Source organism: Rhipicephalus microplus, unplaced genomic scaffold (assembly GCF_043290135.1).
Source record: "Rhipicephalus microplus isolate Deutch F79 unplaced genomic scaffold, USDA_Rmic scaffold_223, whole genome shotgun sequence".
NCBI classification, from domain to species: Eukaryota; Metazoa; Arthropoda; class Arachnida; order Ixodida; family Ixodidae; genus Rhipicephalus; species Rhipicephalus microplus.
Window position 1 is genome coordinate 117501 of NW_027464794.1, and position 2500 is coordinate 120000.

Below are 2500 nucleotides of genomic sequence, written 5' to 3' on the forward strand. Positions count from 1 at the left end.
GCGGGCGCGTTTGTGCAGCTCAGTCTGTGATACGGAGACGCCCCGCTGCAACCAAAAGGGAATCGGGTTAACAGTCCCGAACCCGGCTACGGAGATCGGCTCTTCGGAGCCCAGTGCGGCAACGCAAACCAGCTCGGAGACGCCGATGGGAGCCCCGGGAAGAGTTTTCTTTTCTCTGTAAGGAGATCGAGTCCCTGGAATGGGTTCACCCCGAGATAGGGACGGTGGCTCCGTAGAGCAGTGCGGCTCTTGCGCTGTCCGGTGCGCTCCTGTCGGCCCTTGAAAATCCGAGTGAGGGAGTGTGATTTTCGTGCCGGACCGTACCCACATCCGCAGCAGGTCTCCAAGGTGAACAGCCTCTAGTCGATAGACCAATGTAGGTAAGGGAAGTCGGCAAAACGGATCCGTAACCTTGGGAAAAGGATTGGCTCTGAGGGCTGAGCCGGTCGGGCTGGGGTCCAGAAGCAGGAACGGCACTGCACCGGGACTGGGCGAGGCTCGCCGCCGTAAAAAGCGGTGCGGCCGAGCCCGGACCAGCGTCGGGACCTTCCTGTGGAAAGCCACAGCTGTGCATTTTCCGTGGGCTTCGCGCCTGAGGTTCTTGCTTCGGCCGGCAGAAAACAGCCAACTCAGAACTGGCACGGACCGGGGGAATCCGACTGTCTAATTAAAACAAAGCATTGCGAGGGCCGTTGATCGGTGCTGACGCAATGTGATTTCTGCCCAGTGCTCTGAATGTCAAAGTGAAGAAATTCAAAAAAGCGCGGGTAAACGGCGGGAGTAACTATGACTCTCTTGTCGAATGCGGCGAATGCGCGCGATTCTGCTGACAGTGTCCATGTGGGGTCAGTCTGGATGTCTACGGGGGTAGGACCTAGGGTCAGGAGGAAGTTCGTACTTCCACCCGACTTACGTTCGTCCGATGACGAGGACGAGGGAGGTGAACCTGTGTTCTGCGGGTCGCCCCCCGGAGAAATCACTCAAAGGAGCAGCATGCCAAAGCGTTCGGGCAACAAGCCCACAGAGGAAGGTTCTGAGAACGGAGCAGCTACCGGCTGTTCCGAAAATGCCGCCCCGGCTGACGCGAATATGACAGGCCACATATCAACCATGACAACGACATTCCAATGTCCAGAATGTACTGCAACCTTTGGTAGCAAGATTGGCCTGAGCCAGCATCGCCGGCATCGGCATTTTGAAGAATACAACGAAGATGTGAATCTGGCCAGACTCAAGCCCAGATGGAAAAAGGAGGAGGAGTACCTGATGGCAACTAAGGAGGTTGAATTAAGATCCCAGAAGGTCCGGGACATCAATGCACAGCTACTAAGAGCGTTTCCGCACCGCACGCTGCACAGCATTAAATCGCACAGAAGGCAGGAAGGTTACAAGAGGCTGGTGGAAGACCTACAGAACAGACTCTACTCAAGAAGCACTCAGGAGGTGCTAGCCGACATTGGGGAGCAAGCTGTTGAGGACGCCTCCCTGGTCATCCCCGAGGTAAATCACCGTGAGGTGATTGAGGCTGAGCTAAGAGGTCTAACAACAAAACCTCCGCCAAGAGCGTACCAAGCATACAAGCTATGGGAGCTTGCAAAGAGATTCCTCGACAGGGAGGATATAACGATAGCTCTTAATGCCTACCTAAGGGAGGTGTTCGCTTCGGACTTGCGTCCGCATGGTCGCCAACCTCTTCCACCTGTTCAAGAAAGTCGCAGGAAGAAAAAGAAGCGGGAATACGCCTTGACACAACAACTCTTCAGACGGAACAGGACACAGTGTGCAAGACAGATTCTGGATGGAGAGGCGGACTCCAAGGTGGAGGATCCCCAAGCTTTTCTAGAAGAATGGAGAGAGATCATGGAGAAAGTGGTGCCTTCATCAGTGTCTCCTGCTATCGAACGCCCGCACAAGGTTATCGATCCTGTGTTCCTTATCACAGAAATGGACATTAAGGCGGCAATGCCCTCATCAAGCTCGGCAGCCGGACCTGATGGCTTTGCGGCGAGGGAACTGCGGAAGGTTCCGCCAGTAATACTCCAGGTTCTACTTAACTTGCTCCTGCTGCTGAAGCGACTTCCACTCTTTCTCACCCAAGCACGAACGATCTTCATTCCCAAAGTTCCTGGTGCTTCAACAGCCTCGCAACACCGCCCAATCTCAATATCTCATGTGCTCCTTAGACTGCTTCATAAGATATATTTCCGAAGGCTGCTTGCTGACCTCGATTTGGACCTGCAGCAGAGGGCATTTTTGCCAGTGGATGGGTGTGCTGAAAACATTCTTCTCCTTGCGACAATCATTGATGAAGCGCGCAAGTCACTGCGACCCTTGTCTCTGGCCTCGCTTGACATTGCGAAGGCTTTCGATAGGGTTGTTTTACCGGCAATCTTGAGAGCCTTACGCAGAAAAGGGATCTCTGAAGACTTTATCTCGTACATTGAAGACTTTTACCAAAATGCGGTAACAGTGCTGACATTCGGAGGCAAATCGCTGGTCG

At 54.0% G+C, this 2500-nt stretch overlaps 1 pseudogene; it reads left to right on the top strand.

Annotated features, from left to right (window-relative positions):
• LOC142792460 (large subunit ribosomal RNA) overlaps positions 1–2500 on the top strand; it is a 7432-nt pseudogene that overhangs the window by 1924 nt on the left and 3008 nt on the right.